Here is a 21,395-nt window from a genome sequence, read left to right as displayed (position 1 = left end):
CAGTCTCAGTGAGAAAGGCAGACTATAAAGTAAATAAAAATACATACTGCCCACAGTCTCAGGTGGAGGCCTTTCCTATCGAATACTACCTGATCCTTTTTAACTGGAGATGTCAAGGACTGAACCTGGGGCCTTCTGCGTGCAAAGCAGATGGTCTACCACTGAATTATGGCCCCTTCATTAGTAATGACAATGCTCAACTTCTCACAAGTGGACTGGCAGCAGGTATATGGGTTAAATGGATCTGTGCAGAGTGAAGTGGCTTCTCAATGGCTTCTTTCTTCAGAACTTAAATCCATTTAAGAACAGCCTTACTCCATCAAAGACTATCAAGAGCCAGGCTGCTTTAGCAATATAAGGGGAAAACAAGTCCTAAATCTAGGTAAATGCTGGGTGGGCCAAGCAGGGCAGCTTAGCTAGCAGAAGTCTGAAGCACTATCAGTTTTGGAAGGGAAAATCAGTGTTTAAAAAACAAAACAAAAAACACCAGAAATATTTCTATGGTCAAAAAGCAATTGAACACAGGAAGCTGCCTTATACTGAATCAGATCCTCGGCCCATCAAAGTCAGTATTGTCTACTCAGACTGGCAGCGGCTCTCCAGGGTCTCAGGTAGAGGTCTTTCACATCACCAACTTGCCTGGTCCCTTTAATTGGAGATGCCGGGGATTGAACCTGGGACCTTCTGCATGCCAAGCAGATGCTCTACCACTGAGCCACAGCCCCTCCCAATTCTTGTTCCTTAAATGAAAATGTGACCAATTAAAAACGCGGGATAGGACAGTGTTTCAGGGGAAGTGGGTAGTAGTCTACCCTGGACACAGGCCTTGTAACAACCCCTTCCCAACTCACAAAGACATAACATGCCCTTGTTTATCTACTCCAACATCTGGTAGAAGTAGGTTCTTTCAGAACCTGAAGCCTCCATCCTTAGCTGCTTACAATTAACATTCAGCTCTGACAGAACTATTCCTATATGAATTTGCCATGTTCTCTAAAAGTCACTCTAGGCTGGTAGCCTGTATGACAGCTTCTGGCAATTAATTCCATAAGTTAATTAAGTGCTGCATGGACATACCCTCTTGTAGCACCTATGGATGAGCCACAGCTCTAAAGCAATGAATGACAAACATACTCTTCATTCACTCTCTTTACTTATTTACCACATTAGCTATTTAAACTAAATTTGGGTATGTTTGTAAGGGTGCAACAATTTGAAAGCAGAAGCAATCACATAACCCCTTGATTTAAACCATACTTTACACGTGTGCCACCCACTTGCAATGGGGTGGTTCTCCCATGCATGTTTGTTATTTAGTGAAGATAGGCAAACGAGAATTAATTTGCACACATCTAACTCGACCGATAGCATTGCCCGGGACTGTATTATGCCATACAAAACAATTGCCTGTACTGTTGCTCCCACACTATTGTTGTAGTTGTTGATTTTAACAAAAGGCAATTACAAGAATCTGCAATCATCCACATCCACTATTCTAAGCTCCTTGGAGGAAAGCCAGGAATTTAAAAATATCTAATGACAATGTTTAAAATTGGTTTGTAAATTACTTGTACAGTATAACATGCTTCTCTGGATTATTTCCCAAAAGAAATCCACAAACGTTCAGAACTATTTCTGGGAGGGGAACCATGTGATATAGTTAGCCCTTGGTTTCAGAACCCTTTCCAGAAAATTCAACTCGGCTGTAATGAGCAGCAACTTATTGGGAGAGCAAACATTACCAATCTAGCCTGCTGACAAATATTATCTGACCCTTTGAAAATGGGAATCCTGTTTGGGATATACAGTTGAAGACAAACACAAGAACCCGTGATCAAATTCATGCCAAAAGCCAAAAGGCAAGGTCAGCAACAATATTATGAAGCAAACACTAGTGTTGCTGGAATACTTGAAAGAGGGCCAAAATTAATGAAAGTGCTTATTTCACCCAAGCAAGCGACGCAAAGTCCCACAAGATAAGTTGCCAGCTGCATCCGTCCCCACAAATATGCAACTGCTAGGACATTTGTAACGACAAAGCACCACATCAATAGCAAACTTCTCAAACCCTATAAAAACTATATCTACAGCTGCAATTTTATGCACATTTACCTGGCAGTAAGTCCCAATGAACGGAGAGGGTCTTCAATAGGATTGCACTGAAAGGATTACCCAGAATTTGTACATATTCCACCCGCTCTGCCCTTGCCCGACTTGACTCCTCGGCTATTGTTGTATCCCCTGTCAAAATTTAGATTTCCTTGGGGCAGGAAACAACTCTTAGTCATAATACTCTGTGAAGCACCCTTTACACCCATGGGTATTCTGTCGGTATCCTTATTATAATGCTTCCCGCTACTACAGCAATTACTCTGGCTACTGATCTGCTACCGAGCCCAATTCAAGGTTTTTTCCCCCCTTTAAAGCACTCTATGGCTTGGCACTGGGGTATCTGGAGGGCCATCCTCTCCCATATGTTCCTGCCTGGGAATTAAAACCACCGGGAGAGGCCCTCCTGACTGCCCCACCAACTAAAGGCACTCGTTTGGTGGCTACAGAAGAGAAGGCCTTTTCCACAGCGGCCCCGCAATTATGGAACAACCTCCTTAGGGAAGGGCGACTGGACCCCTCATGGTCGATCTTCACGAAGCCATTGAAGACAGTTTTATTCAGGACTGCGCTTTTGATTGATTTACGTTTCGTTGCCGGCAGTCCTAATGGGAGTTTTTTAACTGTGACTTTTACGGGTTTTATAATACGGTAGTTGTTCTTATTGTGTTTTTATACTGTTTTATTTGTATTGTAAGCCGCCTTGAGTTCCGCAAAGGAGAAAGGCGGTTAATAAAACGTTTAAAATAAATAAATAAATCATACAGTACACGCTGCACAGTAGTCCACACTAGGGGTGTGCGTTTGGCTGAAGCTGAACCGAACCACACACCCCCCAAATACCTTTTTGGTATTTTTCGGGGGGGGGGGGTATTGGTTTTTTTAAAAAGGGTGCCCAAAAAGTGGATCCTGAATAGTGCCTGAATAATTTTTGGCATTATTCAAGGTCACTTTGGTCCCGGCGCCAGTTTTTCCCCTCCATCACCTCCCCCCTTACTTACCTACTGGCTGAGCCCTCACCACCCCTTTGGAGGCAGCAAGCAGTGGGTATCTGCATTCGAAGTCCACATGGACTTCAGAGGTGGTACGCGGCGGGGATCTACATTCAGATCACCACCGCCTGCAGATTCCAAAGTCTATGTGGACTTCGGAGGTGGCAGGCAGTGCAGAACTGAACGCTGGGGTCTGCGGACCCCAGCATTCAGCTCTGTGCCACCTTGGGTTTGAGTTCAATAAACCCAATTTTTTTTAATTATTTGAAAAAGCCAAATTCCTTTTATTTGGCTTTTTCAAAAATTTCCGGCTTTATTAAACCTGAACCCGAAAAATACCGGGGAGGGGGAGAGATGTACAGCCCTAGTCCACACTGCTCTAACCATATGGAAAGCAGCAGCTAGTGAACAATTTTCAAGTGCAAGCAAGTTGCTTGGCAATAAGCAGTAGAATTCACCTTCAGTGTCCACCCAAACCCAGAGAATGAGGAATCTGTTCAAACAGAATGCCAAGCCCAATCTTTACAAGCTCTGAATATTTTCCAGTTGAGCAGCACATTCTCTCCAACATCTGCTCTAAGAGCGCTTAAAAAAAAATCTACCAATATTTAATTCCCAGATGGGCGTCATTTGCTATAGAGTAATGCAAGGAGAGTTAAATCAATGTTGCAAGGTGCAATGGAAAATTCATGATAATTAGGATCCTGACTGGCTCTACCACCAAAACAGCCTCTCTACCGCCATGAACATTAAAGTGTGAGCTTTTAAAAGCAAAACAAACACAAGGGCACAAACTAGGTGATATTGAAACCAAAAAAAGAGAAGGGGTTTTCACATCTTGAACTGGAAACGACATGTTCCCTTCCCCTCCAGTTTGAAGTATGAAACTCCTGTTGATTTAGATCTAGATCCCCGGCAACCTTTAACTTCTTGAGTGTGGTATAATCTACAACTGTCCCTATTTACCAGGAATAAACCTGACTTTTGGTCCCTGTCCCTGGATACCTAGAAAAAAATAGTAGGAGCCACCAGACCTGCCATTTTTCAGGGCTCAGCTCTACTTTCACGATCTGTATGGTGGAACGTACCATTATGGCAACCACGTAGAGTTTTCCAGGCAAGAGACGAACAGGGGTGGTTTACCATTGCCTGCCTCTGCTTAGCAGTCCTGAACTTTCTTGGTGGTCTAACATCCAAGTACTAATCAGAGCCAAAACAGTGTAGCTTCCAAGATCTGATGAGATTGGGTTAGCCTGGGTTAGTAGTTAGATCTCTGAGGAGAGGAAACTCATATAGAATCATAGAATAGAATCATAGAGTTGGAAGGGACCACCAGGATCATCTAGTCCAACCCCCTGCACAAGGCAGGAATTTCACAACTACCTCACACACACACACCCTACTCCATGCCCAGATGGCCAAGATGCCCTCCCTCTCATGAACTTCCTAAGGGCCTAGAATCAGCATTGGTGACAGATGGCCATCTAGCCTCTGCTTAAAAACCTCCAGGGAAGGAGCACTTACCATCTCCCGAGGAAGCCTGTTCCACTGAGGAACCGCTCTAATTGTTAGAAATATATGTATATAGCTTTTAGTGTTCTGAACACTTTACATTAACTACCTTGCTGTAATTTTTACAAACTGTCCTCTACAGGAGACTAGAATTATTCCCAGACTGTAGGTGGAGGGAGCAGCTGATGCACCAGGAAACATCAGGCTTGCCTAAAAGCCACATAGTGAGTTTGTGGCAAAGAAGAGACATAAACCAGGAATCCTTTATTTAGCCACTAAGCTACATCAGCTCCTAATGCCCTTATCCTCCTGTGGACATGCGTACGAATCTAAATAGATGCACATCAAGGCTGCAGTCCTACACATATCGACTTATGACTAAGTCTCGCTGAACTCAGTGGGAATTACTTCCAAGTAAATATGCATACCATTAGGTTGTAAGGCTCCGTGCAGTGCACAGCCTGCCATTTTCACACACAGCAACTACAGAAATACATTTGGAATTCTTGAGAGTATATGGTAAGAAACTTTTTAACACATTAAAGAACACTCTTTGTATTTTAGATGACTACAGAACAGGCTACTGCAGAGTGAATGAATACATCCTACAGCAGCAGGAGGAGATATATTCACTTATTGACTTACTTCATTTGTACCTTATACCAAAGCAGCTTACTTCAGTCTCCTCTCCTCTGTTTTATCCTCACAACAATCCTGTGAGGTAAGTTAGGCCTAGGGTCGCCCAGAAAGCTTCCACGGCAGAGCGGGGATTTGAACCTGGGTCTCCCAGGGCATAGTCTGAAACTTTACACCCAACACCAAACTGACTCTTCCTTCCAGAAAGTAGGGATGAGTGATACTTGATGCGATAAAGGTATTACAAACATATTCCTACTTTCCTCTATTAGATTTTTGCCCTAAATGCTTCTTCCAAGGAGTATGAGGCAGCATTCACAGTTCTGGCCTTTTCCATTATATCCTCACAACAATCCTGGGTGTTAGGATGGGCTGGAAGAAAAGTGATTGGCCTGAGGTCACCTTGAGAGGTTGACAGATGAGGACTGGGGATTTGAACTTGCCTCTCCAGAACTCTGACCACACTACCGCTCGAATATGAGAGGGTATGGTACCTTGAAGTAGCTCTCAAGAGATACCCCTGTCTCTTGTTGCTTATCTTTAAACAGCTCTATACTTAGAAGGGGGTAAGGGATCTAGGTAAACAACCCATTCCTGGAGCGGAGGGTGGATCCGTGGCGGCTAGGAGTGGCGCAGCCACACCGCCTCCTCAGAGGCTTCCCGGCCGCCAAGAAGGGGGAAAAACGTTTTTTAAACGTAAAAAATGGATGGAAAGGGAAAATGTCCTATAGCAAACAGCAAGGCTGTGCCACCCAAAAAGGTGGTGCAGCCCCGCCTCTTCTCAAGGTAGGGTTCCTGGAGCGAAAGGGGCTAGGAAGCTGACTAAAATCAGCTCCACCCCTTGGAAAGCCCCAAGAATACCCCCCTCCTAATGCCACCATGGGCTTTCCCTTCCAAAAATCCCTGCCAGCATGGCTGCACTGGCAGAGCTCCGCAGCTCCTGGATGCTGGCATGTTCGCCCCCGTGCCGACGTAGGTGCCACCTTATTCCGTGATAAGTTGGCACCGATGCCAGAGCAGGGTCACACCGGCTCCTGTGGAGGTTAACCCCCCCCCCAGGAATGTGCTCATAACGGTATTCTGGAAAGGGAGGGGGGAAATATCCATACATCATCAACTGAGATGAGACAACAAGTTTTGGTTAGACACAATGCCTTTTTAAAAATCTGTACTGGAGCAACAAATGCAGTAACCTATGTCCAACATGAAATCTGATTAAAGATAACAGCCCTAAGCAAACTCCAGTGTCAGTTTAAGATGCCCTGGAATGAAGGTCCCGATCACCTTAAGCCGCTATTTACACAGAGCCAGAGCAGTCTAGACAAGAATAGCCAGCTCCAAAAACTGTATGTCGGCTCCTGCCAAAATAAACCAAAGAAAGTCTGGGTGACTTTAGGACCAAGCTAGATTTCACATCTTTTAACAAACTGGGTCGAGGTTTCTGCAACCAGACACATTTGGCTCAGTCAAAGAGCAGCTGCTGGAAACTGCCAAGTGCATCAGAGGGGCTCCATCCTCCCTCCCCAATGCCATTTGCCCACCTGAAACGGCCCCAGTGGCGTTATTTGCCCTGTGGGAGGGCTGCACACGGGGTCCACACTGGGTTTTTGTGGTGTTTGGAAACTCAGTTCCCAACAGCTGCTATCTGACTGAGCCAACTGGAGAGCTAGGTTGGAGAAACCCCATCCCATCCCATCCCAACTCAACAAAAAAATGTAATGTCTAGTTTGGCCCTTAGCGGAGAAGAAGAAGCCTCCGTCACTGATTGGTGAACTGCCTTGACATCACAGAAAGTCAGAACACTTAAAAGCTGAGCTGCTCCTACAAGCCTTGGGTAAGAGAGGAGCATGAGAAAACCCAAGAAGACAAAGGCTTGTGTTCTACCACTCAAATGAGTACAACAGGTCCTCTGCTAGAAAAACAACAACAGATTCAGCACACACTGCGGAAACAGGCAACACCACTATCAATTGGTTACATTTGTGGAGTTTTCAAGGACTATGGGTCTACCCATACATTGCTGGTTATTGCACTATAGCATTTTCTGGATTGTTTGGCCCATACAGGAAACCCCAGTTGTGAAGGATCACCGCTATTCAACCGTGTGAAATACCCAACCATACGTGGATGCAGTTTATGACCAAGTTGTGCCTCCCGCACGCCCTATCCCATGGATTTGCTAAAGCATATCATACCTCCTCGCCCCCAAAAAAATAATTAAAAAAAAAAACCCACCCATGCTGTGAGCAAATAACAGAAATCCTAACCCTCGGAAAGGAAAGAGAAGAAAGGACCGCAGAAAGTACACGCTGGCAGAGTGCCAGCTGGAGCCCCCTGAGTCTCTCCAGCCTCCTGCCATTCCTTTCAGACAAAACATTCCTTTCTCAGAGTTCGAGCCTGCTTCCGGCATAAAAGCCTAGTTATGTCTGATTATAAGAATTCCTGTGAAGCGGGCCAAGCCCCGTACCTCTCCCTGCTCTTGACTCCACGGCGCGCAAAATCTCCAGAGCCAGTCATAATATCACATAAGCCACTTTAAAACAAAAGGTTTTGCTGCACGAAACCAGCAGCAAGAAGATTCTGGCCTGCCATTGTGAAGGGTCACGTCTAAGGAAAAAGCGCTCATCCACTGCGTGAAGTTCTTACCTGGCTATCGTCTTTAGAACACAAAGCAAAAAATTCAATCACCTCGTTTTTACAGTCAAACCACCTTTCCTCACATTTATTCTGTACTAATTCTAAGTCAGTATTAGCCAACCTTTTTGACAAGCAGGTCTCAAGTAGACAAGCTGGAACATGTCCAGAGGAAGGCAACCAAGATGGTGAGGGGTCTGGAGACCAATGAGGAAAGGTTGAAGGAGCTGGGTATGTTTAGCCTGAAGAGGAGAAGACTGAGAGGGGATATGATAACCATCTTCAAGTACTTGAAGGGCTGCCGTATAGAGGAGGGTGCTGAGTTGTTTTCTGTTGCCCCAGGAGGTCGGACCAGAATCAACGGGTTGAAATTAAATCAAAAGAGTTTCCGTCTAGAGATCAGGAAGAATCTTCTAACAGAGCGGTTCCTCAGTGGAAGAGGCTTCCTCGGGAGGTGGTAAGTGCTCCTTCCCTGGAGGTTTTTAAGAAGAGGCTAGAAGGCCATCTGTCAGCAATGCTGATTCTACTACCTTAAGCAGATCATGAGAGGGAGGGCACCTTGGCCATTTTCTGGGCATGGAGTAGGGGTCACTGGGGTGTGGGGGGGGGAGGTAGTTTGGAATTTCCTGCATTGTGCAGGGGGTTGGACTAGATGATCCTGGTGGTCCCTTCCAAGTCTATGATTCGATGATTCAGCAGTTATCCACCTTCCTTGATTCTAAGATTAGTACCTACCTGCTGTATTGGATGACTGGGGTGCTATAATTTAGGAAAGTTATGGCACCCATGGGCACCTATACATCCACTAGAGCTTTACCTTCAAACAACTATGTGTTCGAAGAAAGTGAGCAGGACTGTCTCCTAGCAGTCCCTTCCTGGGAAGAAAACCCTCCTACCTCAGCCTGCTGCTGATCAACTGGGCCCATCCTTTTTGAAGTGAGGACTCCAGAACTGCACACAATACTCTAGGTACAGCCTGACCAATGCTGTGTACAGTGGAACTATGAAATCTTGTGACTTGGATGTTATGCCTCTGTTGATGCACCCCAAGATCACATTAGCTTTTTTTGTCGCTGCATCACACTGGCTGCTCATATTTAACTTACAGCCCACCCGTACCTCAAGATCTTGTTCGCACACACTGATCATGGCTTGGGGCAAAGTGCAGAGTTCAAAACAACTCCCTTCAAACATAAGCATTTGCTGATGGAATTCTGCTCATTTGCAACCTACCTTTCTTCTTGGCTAACCCACACTTGAACCCTTGAAGCCCTTCTGCCTGGAAGCTTGCCATTGCTTTCAAGGCATCCCACCAACTGGACAGTATTCCCGTTCTATCATCTATAAATCTATGCATGCTCACACACATGCACATTAAACAGCATGATCTGGCTGGCTGACATTCACTACATCGCTAGCTAATGTAATTTGCTATCTATGTCAATTATATGGCATTCGGGGCACCACCCTCTTTCTTCCCACAAGAGCTTACACCATGGTGGGATGTATGAATCACTCTGAACTAAAGATTCACAGCGGCAAAATGAGTGGGTTGAACTCACTCTCTTTAGGAATAGCCCCTTCCAAATTGTTCTCCCCACCCACATTTCTACTTCTTAACATTGCAGTGGGTGGCATGCTTCCATCTCATAGAGGGAAGGAACAGCATGAACCCTAGCTAATTTTAATCTGATCCCATTCCACATGCCTATCTGAAAGAAAATCCTTCATGTTTTCATAAAAGCTATTTCTGTTGGCATCTATTCTGTTCTTCTCCCCTCTACATCATCATGGCAATATTGTACCCCTCAAAACAGTCACGTTCTCAAATCATTTACTCTGATTTAACAAGATAAACTCTTGTTACATGTGCACTTTATATGAGAGCTCCTTACTCAGCCGTGCAGATAACTTCCTAGATTTGCTTGTCAAAAGGCTGACACAAGATGCTGGAGTTTGTGTCCGTACACAAGAGCTATCATCTGTTTAGCCAAAGTTTGGTTTTAAAGGGTGAGAAGACATCATAGGCTAAGAGGGATTGCCCTGTGGCTTCCATGATGAGTAATACCATCTGGAATTGTCTGCAGTAGCAAAATAAAAAAAGAGAGGAATACCTCTTGAGAGACTAACCTCTTTGTTCCAGCATAAGCATTTGTGAGTCAGCCCTAACTTCATCAGATGCATTGGCGTTCACATGCATTTCATCAATCCATTTATACACACAATGAAAAGGCAGAGTGGTGGTTGAGAAATGTTACAAAGATCAGCACGTTCAGGGTTTCTATGGCTTCCCAAGGATCAGTCAGAAGAACAAATCAGAGCTTGTTGTCCTCCACCAAGGCAACCAAGTCCAGTAACCAGTCCTAAAACCAGACTGGAAATGATCCAAACCATTTGCTTCATCCAAGAAAGCTTGAAGTTGTCCATACACCACCTTTTCATTCACCTTGCTCACAAATGGAACATTTGAGACTGGTCAATAGTTACGGAGAGCTCCAGGGTAGGCTTCTTTAGAAGTAGACACACCACAGCCAGTTTCAAGGTTGGGGCAACCACCCTGTCTCTCAAGGAGGCACTGATTACCTTTGGACCCAGTAAGCCAGACCACCACCCCCAGTAGATTTAAGCAGCCAGGAAGGGCAAGGGTCATACAAGCAGGTGGTAGGCCTCAAACCTTCTAGGATCCTGCCCACATCCCTGGACTGAAAAAATGGACTGGTATGCCAAGAAACTGGACAAGTCAGCACCCTGGCACCATCTGTCTCTTCCTGCAGGCTAGATACCAATAGGCCTCTGACCACCCAGAACAACTCTGCTGGCCTACACTGTGAAAATGCAATGATGGTGGACAAGTGTTTTTTTCTTTGCCACCATTGCCACCATGGAGTAAACTTTGAAACAAGCTTTTGCCTGTGTCTTACCAAATTCAACCTGAGTCTTTCTCCACTGTTGCTCTAGCTGTCTCCCCTATCTTTTCATCACCCTCAGCCTCTCATTAAACCAAGGGCCTACCTGAGCTCTAACACCTGAGAGAGGATGCCTGGGAGCTATCAACTGCCCGGGTCATTTCTTCATTCAAAAGATCAACCAGGGCATCGACAGGAGCACCAACCACACCAACAGGAAAATCCTTTAGAGTCACCAGAAAGCTGTTCGGAATCCATCTGGCTCCAGGGGTGGATCATTTTAATAGATCCCCCACCCCTGCAGAGTCTTGGTATCCCTGTAAGTCTAAGCCCCAGCAAATAGTGATCTGCCCATGACAAAGGAACCACCATCAATTCCTCCACCTTCAGATCACATTCACCCCACTCAGAACAAAATTTAAGATCTAGAGTGTGATCCGCAGATAGGGCTGCCAGGCCAAGCCTGGCAACCAATGGGAGGGTGGGAGCAAGGAAATGGTGTCATTGCTCTGGAGATGCCCTCCCACATCACTTCCATGGAACACCTGGAAGCGACAGCATTAACTCTAGGAATTGCTGAAAACTCTATGGTGAATCTGTGAGCAACTCTGGTGGTTTTTTCAAACCTCCCCAAGCTGTGGCGGGGAACAAAAAATCAGGGGGCTATGGATCCCCTACCCTGGCTGGGGGCAGCTCTACCAGCACAATGTGCAGGACCAGTTATTACTTGAGACAGGCCCACCATGATTGTCATGGAGGCCATGAAATCCTGAGTCGTTCCTGACACCCTCCGAATCAATGTTGAAGTCCTCAAGGACAACCAGCATAGGGGTCCTCAAGACCACCTCGGAGACCACCTCTGTTAATTCAGGAAGGGAGACTGTTGGGCAGCAGGGTGAGCAGTACACCAGCAGAATCCCAATCCTGTCTCTCAGTCACAACATTAGGTCCGCAGCCCAAAACTGGAAGTGCCCTGGGTGGGGGACCTGGTAGAGGGGCAGAACCTTTATAAACTACAGCAGAGGCCCCTTCTTGACCACCAAGTAGAGCTTAGCTGGTTGAGGTGACTGGCTGAAAGAACTAGAACATTTCCTGGGAAACCACCCAATTTATTGATAGGATTAGACAAGCCTTGGGCAAAGACGAATCTTACTTTTTCAACTGTACTTAAATTTAAGGACAACTTTGTTGACACAGGAGGTGTAAATTTCTAGCTCAACTGCCCGTGAGTCAAAAGCATTTGCTAATCCTTGTTCCCCAGACAGTTCGTTTCCTCCCAGTCTCATGTGTGTACATTTAATTAACGTGTAACCAGAAAGTTGACCCACAGACCCCAAACCAAGATACACATTGCTGCGTAAAAACCGGGAAATCATTTATTTGCCTTCCTCCATAACAATTTGTTTTACTTCAAGCGGAGATCACTCTGATCCACCACGAATCTCTACCAGTAAGCTTGCATGGGGGAACTGTAAACCGGGCTGCCTGAGAACCTGAGACTGTGCCATCTTTTCCAAGAAGGGTGGCCCTGGAAAAGCAGCCTGAGGTTTGCAAACAGACTCTGCAAGTAAAAAAGCTGCTGGGCTCGCAGTTCTGAAGAGTGAAATCTTCTGCGGCTAGGGCAAACAGGAGCCGGAGCTCCCAACAAAGTCAGCATGTAATTGAATAACTTGCCAAGCAACACGGAGATCCATACTGGGGCAGCAACTGCTCTCCCTACTGGAAATGGGATACCTAGACCAACTATCACATTCTTGAGCTAAGAAGAAACAAGCATGTTCCTTTAAGAACTTTAAGCATGGTGTAGTGGTTAAGAGCGGTGGTTTGGGGTGGTGGAGTCTGATCTGGAGAACAAGGCTTGATTCCCCACATGAGCGGCGGAGGCTAATCTGGTGAACTGGATTTATTTCCCCACTCCTACACACAAAGCCAGCTAGGTGACCTTGGGCTAGTCACAGTTCTCTCAGAGCTCTCTCAGCCCCACCTACTTCACAGGGTGTCTGTTGTGGGGAGGGGAAGAGAAGGTGATTGTAGGCCGGTTTGATTCTCCCTTAAGCGCCAGAGAAAGAAGGCATTTAAAAACAGACTTTTCTTTTTCTTCAACTCTTTCTGAAAGAACAGTCCAAGAAACTACTGTCCAATGTATGAGCCTTACAATGGTTATCTGATCAGTTCCAAAATAATGGCTCTGATCGAGATACAGTGAGTTGTGATAAAGTTAGTTGTGATCAATAGTGCTATCCTAAGCAAAGTTGCCCCCAGCAAAGCTGCCAAGCTGCCACTCTGGTTATGACTGTACTCTAAGGGCCGAAGTGCGCATACATCTACCACAAGACTGCCACTGGGACTTGTAGCACAGCCGTAAGTTCCCCAAGGGTGCTCAATTTTGAAATGCAACAGGGGCACAATTCAGTTCGGGACTGTGACATGGCAGAGAAGGAGTTCCTGCCTTTGCCTTGGTGTAACCTCACCCCCGGGGGGCATTTTGGTTTGGGAAAACAAGAACCCCTCCTCCCTCTGCAGCATGGTCCCAATTAAAATTGCCCCCCTTTTTTTGCTGCCAAGTCACATCTGCCTTATGGCAACCCCTGCTGGGGTTTTCAAGGCAAGTGACGTTCAGAGGGGTGGTGGTTTTACCATGGTTTTAAATTAAATTGTTTTAATTTAACACCCAGAGGGAACATGCAGCTGTCACATAGCTGCCAAACCCTGTAGCAATCATACAGCCGACGTAGCATGTAATTCGGACCCAAGACCCATTGAACCAATGGAACAAATCAGCTGCTACTAATTCAAAGACTCATTTCCCACTGGGATATTATTTATGTCATTTTATCCTGCCTTTCCCTGCATAAATGTTCAAGGTAGTTCTCAAAAAAATAAAATAAGAAAGCATAAAAACAAAAATTAAAAAACACAGATGTCTAAGGTTGCCAGCCTCCAGGTACTAGATGGAGATCTCCTACTATTACAACTGATCTCCAGCCAGGAGAGATCAGTTCACCTGGAGAAAATGGCCGCTTTGGCAATTGGACTCTATGGCATGGAAGTCCCTGCCCTCCCCAAGCCCCACCCCAAACCCCCTCCCCAAACCTCCTCAGGCTCTGCCCCAAAAACCTCCTGCTGGTGGCGAAGAGGAACCTGGCAACCCTACAGATGTCCCAGTTGTTGTGTCAGAGGCAAGTCAGCTGTTAAGTGCTGCCTGGGTTGGACAGGGCTGCCAGGTAACCAAGACATGACACTCAAGGCAGAGCCTCCAACCACCTCTGCTGCTCTACTACTCCTGTCGCTTCCCCATAGCAGAAAAGAAAGGGGGAAATTAGGTGGAAACTTCCTTCCCCTGGTTTTTGGATTTCCTTGTTACCATGGGCCCCCAAGGACTTAGTGGAGAACTGACAGCTTTGCCGTCTGATCCTGTGTACACTGTCCCAGCAGCCCGCCCCCATGCTCAAACAGAACTAAAAAAAAATGTGCACAGTAACTTTGGTTAAATCAGGGAGCTTTAGCTTTAAATTAAGCTTTTCACAAAGAGCCCGTTAACTTTTTAGACACTCAAGGCTTCTGCAAATGCTAGAGGGCTAGGAGGTTAGAGGCTGGTTTGCTGTCCTTCAGACAATTTCCATATAAAAGTGAGTACTTGTCTGCTTGCTGTCACAGCCAGCTTGAACACCCAAAGCCACTGCTACGCTTTTCAGGGGTATTGAGGGCATTTTTCTTCTTGCAGAAGTTCTCTCTACGCAATTTATGGCTCTTCGATTCACCTTGGTTCCCAAATGCAACGTTCGCTCCTTCGTCAACAGAAACAGATTTGAAACTGGAAGCAGTTCTGGTTTCGCAGAGGGCTTTTTTCTAGACAATGTGGTTGGAGTAGTCATTCAACAGCTGGATGACTAATAAGTTTTGCTATATGCACATTTTGCTGAGGTATCATATGTGCATTAAGTCCGTTGATTAACTTAGCCTCAAGAAGCTCAGACTCTGAAGTCATCCTCAAATTGTATCACACCACAAAGGAGGGGGCTCTTGTTACCACACTAAAAGACCACAGATGCTGGATGACCAGCAATTTCTTCTAGAACCTCTGTGAATCATTAGGGTTGCCAACCTCCAGGCACTGCCTGGAAATCTCCCAGTATTATGCTCGATCTCCAGATGACAGAGCTCAGCTCTCCTGGAAAAAATGGCTGCTTTGGAGGGTGGACTCTATGGCATTAAACCCTGCTGAGGCCCCAATCCCAACCCCACCCTCCACCCCCCAAATGTCCAGGTATTTTCCAACAACAGAAGGGGACAGACAGACCTCCCAGGGAACAGAGTTGCAGGCTTTTGATTCCCCTACCGAGAAAACAAACGTTTTCTCGCATGCTTTTCGTACTGAGAAGGCATCAGACCAAGAAGTTCTCTTCGTATTGTTTTATGGTTCCTTTGCAATGATCAGGGCTAGATTAAGAAGATATGAAGCCCACGTGAAGAACTATCTGCTTTATCGCTGGCCTCTGAAGCACATTCCTTTGCTTCTCCAGTCCTCACTCAACCTTGCCCTAGCTGCCAAACTCCTTAAATCTGTTTCGGTACAGAAGACATGGTCTTCTGCATCAAGCTAGAAGAAGTATTAGTATTTTAAGAGTTCCCACACAGCTGAGAAAATGGCCACTGCCCCTGCAGCTGCCCAATAAGATTGCTGCCCTTGTTCTCCAAGCACAGGGAACATAAATTCACACTTGGCCTCGTGAGAATTCTCCAATTTAACCAGGGTCAGCGAAAAACGGAGTACAAAATGGCAAATCTAGTTCACTGGACCTATCCCAAGAAATAAGGGCTACATTTAGCATTGCCAGCATTGTAGAGGCACTGTCTTTCCTTGAACACTACAAATGAAGGTCACGTCTTCATGGCATCAAGGTCCACAAATATGGGATGGCAGGAAGACAGGCTATTGCACCTCCTAAATCAAAAACACCACCCGGCGTGAGATAACCAGGTGTTGACACCTCTCAACACCATGGAGATTCCAACATACCCATCACTACGGGCCTGCAGTGAAAATGACACGACTCAGCTACCCATCAGCAAGCAGCTCGTGTATCAAGCTTGGGGCTCAGGGCAGATCATTTGGGTTCAGACCCAAAATTAAACAGAAGTGTCTGCTGTTTTGAACATGCTATACTTGTATTGTAATGCCATCTATGCTTGGTAATCAGCAGCGCGTTCCAGGCGGAAGTGCCCCACATATTTTTGGGAGTTTTTCACACTGAACCGTCATTCGCATTTCTTAAGAGCCCCTTTAACGCGACCTTTTGTGTTTGCTCTGCCCCTGCCTCGAAGAATCCCCTCAATGAAGCATGCAAAATCACAGCCGCACGTTAGCTATGCAAGCGGTGGTTGCTAATGGAAGGAACGAAGGAGCAGGCGGGTGTGTGTGTGTGTGGGGGGGGATTTCTCCTTTTGCATCAGGACCGTGAATAGGCATTTTAAAGGTTGCATTTAAAAAAAGCTTTGAGCGAGCATCAAAATTGACCCTGCATAAATGGCCTGAGACTTAACTGTGTGTGTGTGTGGGGGGGGGGCTCGAGCGAGGTAGCTGTCTATTGCAGCAAAATCAAAAAGAAGTCTTCCTCAGGCATCTTAAACGCTACCAGTTTTGTCTTTGCATAGCTATTAACAGCATAATTGGGATGGAGGGGAATTGTACAGGGGCAAGGTACATATATGAGCATGATGTAGTGGTTAAGAGCTGCAGACTCTAATCTGTAGAACGAGGTTCGATTCCCCACTCCTCCACATGAAGCCTGCTGGGTGACCTTGGGCCAGTCACAGTTCTCTCAGAACTCTCTCAGCCCAAGATCCAACTAGAATAGGGTGTGTGTGTGTGTGTGTTTTCATTCTTGCGTGTGTATTTTCAAATGTAGCACAGTTACAGCAAGCATCTGCTATGCTCAAGCTGTCCAGGAAAAACAGTGAAAATTCAACTGTCAAGTATTCCAGAGATGTTTGGAACGCATAGTGGCCTTTAATCCCGAAAGTGCTGAATCCCAAGCAGAGAGATGTGTGTGTGATTTCCATGATGAATGCCTTCAGTCACACAAACTGTAAAAACAACATAGGAGTCCAACAGGACAGAATCCAAGAAGGGGAGGAAGAACTGAAACGAAAGATGCATCTATTGGCAGAAACACAAAAATTAGGTTAAAAAAAAAACAGCTATGTCTGATGCCAAGGATAATCACACAGTCTTACGGCTTGCTCAGAGATGCCATTAGCATCCAGATATTAATCAGTCTGGTCATTAACTAGCAAGGGCATTTTGTTATAATAGCTAATCCAAATGAAAAACTTTACAATATATTTACAATTCACTATTCTGGGGGTTTCCTGTCTGGTTTAGAGTTCACAGAGAGATACAGTGCGGCTAACAAGTAAAAATACTTTCTCTCCACTACCACCACCCCTGCCCTTAACTGCACAAGCCAGGTTGGTGCTGGGGGCACTGCTGGACTACGAATCTTTCCCCCAGCGCCTAAGATGCTCTCATCCATTACAGGCACTGTGCCCCAATGCACCCTGGGAGATGCAGACACATGGTAATGTCAGCCATACGGGGACAACGTTTTTCAGGATGATGAAGAAGAGCTGGGTTTTTTATACCCCACTTTTCTCTACCTTTAAGGAGTCTCAAATCAGCTTACAATCACCTTCCCTTCCCCACAACAGACACCTTGTGAGGCAAGTGGGACACAGAGAGTTCTGAGAGAACTGTGCCTAGCCCAAGGTCACCCAGCAGGCTTCATGTGGAGGAGCAGGGAATCGCACCCGGTTCTCCAGATTAGAGTCCGCTGCTCTTAGCCACTAAGCCACAGTTCAGGGTGAACTGAGAGGCAATATAATTTGGAAGAACCTGTCTTAAATCCCCACTCAGCCATGAAACTCTTTGGGAGATGATGGCACGGGCATAACTTACCTCACAGGGTTGTTGTGTAAGGATAAAAATTAAGACGAACCATGCATGCACCTCTTCAGTTCCCGTTGAGGAAAGGCAAGATAAAAAGGTAGATAAGTAAACTCGGGTTTACTTGTGCAGAACTGGGAAAAGCCAGTATCAACTGATGTAGGGAAGAATAAGACACACACACTCCAACTGGGGTACCAAAGATGCCAAGGATGAAAGCATTAGGGAATTCAAGCATCTTGACGCTGCAAAAAAAACCAGGTGCCCACAATTCCTTTACATGTAGGGTTGCCAGGTCCCTCTTCGCCACCAGCAGGAGGTTTTGGGGGCAGAGCCTGAGGAGGGCAGGGTTTGGGGAGGGGGGGGACTTCAATGCCATACAGTCCAATTGCCAAAGCAGCTATTTTCTCCAGGTGAACTGATCTCTATCGGCAGGAGATCAGTTGTAGCAGCGGGAGATCCCCAGCTAGTACCTGGAGGTTGGCAACCCTGCTTACACGTGACACACCGAGTAAGCACAGAGGGGAAAGAAGACACAAGAGCACCAGCCCTGCACCCCCACCTCTGCATGACTGCTGGTTCATGCGCAAAGCATCTATGCACAGAGGCAGTGGCTGGCCACACAGAGGTCTCCCATCCAAGTACTGACTGTAGCTGACCCTGCTTGGCTCCCAGTCTCTGGCCAAGTGGGCTACTCAGGCGGCTAAGTGTTATCAGCCTACAATTTTTCATTAGCCTGTGTACACAGCTATTAGTCGCGAGTGACCTGAAATGGGACCAGTTTTCATTAAGGTTCAGTTCAGGAAGCAACCTTTACTTGCCATGGGCAGTTTAGCTAGTTTAAAACTTGCATTAAAGATATCTCAAGCCAGGCACAAAATGCTCTCAGGTGACAAACTCGTTTTTTTTTTTTATGTTTTTTTTTTTTAAGGACAACTAGAAAAACATGTTTTGCCTTTTTTTCTGTGACATCAGTAGAAACCACTTGAGATTCTGTTTCAGATTGTACAGGTGGCTGTAAGGAGAGAGGGAAAATCCCCTGGAGGGCGTGCGCAGTAGAATCACCGTGATAGGATTAGTCACGCAGACCAAATAGGAAAACAGGTAGCTCCAGTTCACGGCCTGTACCCCCATCTCCCATCTCACTGCCCAACAGGAGACCCATCAACTGCCAGTTTGAAATGTCCGATTGGGTAACCCCACACACGTACATCATTAAAGAGGGAGCCCATTTTGAGAGATACAAGGAAGGGGTGAGGGTCTAATAAAATTTCTCTTCCCTTGACCACATTGAACTCCTGAAAACTGGAACGTTTTGTTTAAGAAAAAAAACATCCTTCGCACACAAACAAAAAAAAGTAGATTTGTACATACGTGTGCTTCATGCGCATTATACACCCATGCGTGTGTAAAGTGCCCTCAAGATGCAGCCAACTTTGGGTGACCGCTGTAGGGTTTTCAAGGCAAGAGACAAACAGAGGCGGTTCGCCGTTGCCTGCCTCTGCATAGCGACCCCGGATTTCCTGGGCGGTTGCTCATGCAAGTACTAGTCAGGGCCGACCCCTGCTTAGCTTCCAAGATCTGACTATACACTATGTGCATACACAAAGCATGGGCTGTTGAATCTTCCCAGAATAAAAACACAACATCGTGTAGATTTCTTGATCTTCTACTTCCAGCGGAAGTAAAACACACGTCTTGGGGCTCTAAGATTATGCTGATAAATAATAGGTTTACAAGAGGAGAGTTTCGAGGAATTTAGTCTACCTTTCCAATCACACCAGGCAATCAGGGACCATTAAATCCAGTTGTTAAGTAAAAACAATCATTTCAAAAGAGGAGAGGAAAAATCTGAATCACATACATGGGCTCTCTTTGGAGGGGCTGAAAGCCAACCAGAGTGTGGGCACAGTGGTAGAGCATGTGGGCATTTGCACGAAAAGATGCAAGATCGTTGGACCAACGCCCGAAAAGACGGCACTGTGCAAGGAACGGCTCATTTGGGGTTTTTTTTGGGGTGGGGGAATGCCTGCATAGGTTGTGATTAGGGTTTCCCTGCCATGCAAACGAGGCGATTCTTAATGGGGTACAGCGTTCCTTCGGATCAATGATATTGCGCATGCGTGGGAAAAAAGGGGAGGGGAGGCGGGGAAGCATCAGCGATGTAGACATGACGCAGTGCTCCCCCACGCTCCTCCTTGCGATATGACGTTAACCGTCTTGGGAGCAGTCTTAAAAGGCACGGTGCGATCGGAAATGAAGAATACGCATCCAAAACGCACGCACCGAGCACGATGATATGAAGAAGAGTTGGCTTTTATACCCTGCTTTTCTCTACCTTTAAGGGGTCTCAAAGGGGCTTACAATCACCTTCCCGTCCCCTCCTCACAAACAGCAGGGCCGTAACAAGGGGGGGCGAGGAGGGCAGCCACCGCCCCATGGCACGCAGAGAGAGCAGCAGGACTGCTTCTCTTGTAGGCGCCTCTGTGCCGAGTAGGAGAGGCAGTCCGGCCGCCTTTTCTGCATGCCACAGGGGCGGCGGCTGACCTCCTTGCCCCACCCCACCCCAAGCTACGGCCCTGAACAACAGACACCTTGCAAGGTAGGTGGGGCTGAGAGAATTTGGAGAAAACTGTGACTAGGCCAAGGTCACCCAGCAGGCTTCATGTGGAGGAGGGGAGAAACAGAACCCAGTTCACCAGATTAGAGTCCGCCGCGCGCATATATATATATATATATATATATATATATATATATATATATATATATATATATATATATATATATATATATATAATTTTTATTGAATTTTATAACAAAAAAAGACAAAAAATATAAAAAATACAAAGAAATTATCAATAAGTAAAATAAAATACAAAATACAGAATCAGAAGGGTATCACTATACCTTACTTATTACATTCTTAATTGTAAAATTCTAATATTCAAAAAAGATACCCCTTCCCCCTCCACCCACCTACAACAGTGACCCTTCACCCAACTTCCGAAGAAGTGTCTAATCAGTTTATGATATTTAAAAATACAAAGGTATAAAATTACTCTAATTTCTATAGCTCGTTAATTATAATTATAAAATCTTTTTTTGCCAGCTTATCCCAATATGAGGCGGCCTTTGACCATGTTTGTTTAAACTCTTCCATATCTTTCCCATGTAGGAACTCTGTTAATTTGGCCATCCTCATATATATCCATAATTTCTCTGAGGGAAACGAATAATTTGATTTAATTGTAGAGTGAAAAGAAAACCAGTGTTTTGTTTATTGGGAATACCACCCAAAAATATGAATGATAACGACAGGATTATTGGCCAATACAGTGTTGCTGCTGCAAGAATTGTGATAGCTAAAGTTTGGAAACAAGCGAATAAACCTTCAATTAATATCCGGAGAGAGAAATTATGGAGAGTCCGCCGCTCTTAACCACTACGCCACGCTGGCTCTCTGCATGCGACCTTGCAGAATCCGTATCGGCCGGGACGAAACCCACTTCCGAAGCCCCAAAACCATTTTCAGCCCTGACCGACCCAGGGGAGCAGAGAAATGAACCCCAGGCTCCAAGCCCTGGCAAAATACCCACCCCACTTTCCAGCCTTGCAGAGAAAGAAAAGATTTGGAGCAGGAGTCCTAGGATGCCTTCTGGC

General features: G+C 45.9%; 1 protein-coding gene across 1 annotated transcript in view; it reads right to left on the bottom strand.

The window, feature by feature from the left end:
• CREB3L2 (cAMP responsive element binding protein 3 like 2) overlaps positions 1-21,395 on the bottom strand; it is a 92,086-nt gene that overhangs the window by 42,830 nt on the left and 27,861 nt on the right. The gene's annotated exons all lie outside the window — the stretch shown is intronic.

This window comes from Euleptes europaea, chromosome 3 (assembly GCF_029931775.1).
Source record: "Euleptes europaea isolate rEulEur1 chromosome 3, rEulEur1.hap1, whole genome shotgun sequence".
NCBI lineage: Eukaryota > Metazoa > Chordata > Lepidosauria > Squamata > Sphaerodactylidae > Euleptes > Euleptes europaea.
Note: the sequence above shows the minus strand (reverse complement) of the source record. Positions and strands in the feature narration are given on the sequence as shown.